Here is a 1,112-nt window from a genome sequence, read left to right on the forward strand (position 1 = left end):
CGCCGCGCCCGACCCCGGCCACCACCGGCGACCCAACTCCGGCGCCGGATCCGGTCGGCTCCGGCCTCCTCGACCTCCCCGGCGCCGCCCTGCGTTCCCCTTCGGCGAAATTCCGGCCGTCTACAGTGCCTCATCGGCCCCGCCTCGATCTGCGTGCCTCGGGTCAAACCCTAGATCTGGGCTGTTAGAAGAGGGCTACTTGAGTTAATTGTCAGATCTGCTACTCCATTTAGGTTTTTGTCATTTTTGCCATGATTAATGTGTGCATGATATGCCCATGAGTTCTACATATGTTTTGTTAAGGGTTTTGTCATCTTTCCAGAGGTGCAACCCATGTATTTTTGTGATATGTGTGGTGACTAGTGCAAGCTTGCAAAGTGGTGCACTTGTTAATTCTGTTTTCAGGGACTTAGCATTTCCACTAAGTCCTTGACCTGTTTATCTCATATGGCCATATGTTCTTGTTGTTTCCTAGTGATCCGTGCCTCTTTTGAGGATGATCAGTAAGGATGTTTTGTTAATATTGTAGTGCTCTATCCATCCATGTCTTTGTTTGCAATTATGGAGCACCCTAGCTTGAGTCAATCGAGCTCTACTTTTGCTACTTTGTGAATCTGGGCAGATTGTCAACTTGTTTGCAATTTTGTCGATGATGTTGTATTTGATCCATGCATGATATGCTATTGTTCTTGCCATGTCTAGCTTTTATTTTGTGCCTTCTTGATAGATGTATGCTTGTCTTGCCATGACTTGCTCTGTAGTGAGTGCATCGAGCTCGTAAACATGCCTACTTGAGTTATGTTTCAGCATGCTCCAGTTTTCACTAAGTCTGAAAACTGATTATGTTCTTGCTATGTTCACATGCTTGCAATTGTATTTTCTGGTCCTTTTTGGCTCAAGGTCACTAAGGGACTTTTGTTAAGCTCTTTGAGTAGCTCCATGCCATGCTTTACTTTGCCTTGTTCAGGTCCTGTAGCATGTAGTTTTGTTGCTCCGAAGAGTGCTACCTGATCTGAAATTCCAGACAAGTGTTAATTTCACTAAGTCTGAGATCTGTTTGTCATATGCATTTTTGCCATGCTTGTTTGAATCTGTTAATGGATGAATTGGAT

This window comes from Triticum dicoccoides, chromosome 6A (genome assembly GCF_002162155.2).
Source record: "Triticum dicoccoides isolate Atlit2015 ecotype Zavitan chromosome 6A, WEW_v2.0, whole genome shotgun sequence".
Taxonomy (NCBI): Eukaryota; Viridiplantae; Streptophyta; class Magnoliopsida; order Poales; family Poaceae; genus Triticum; species Triticum dicoccoides.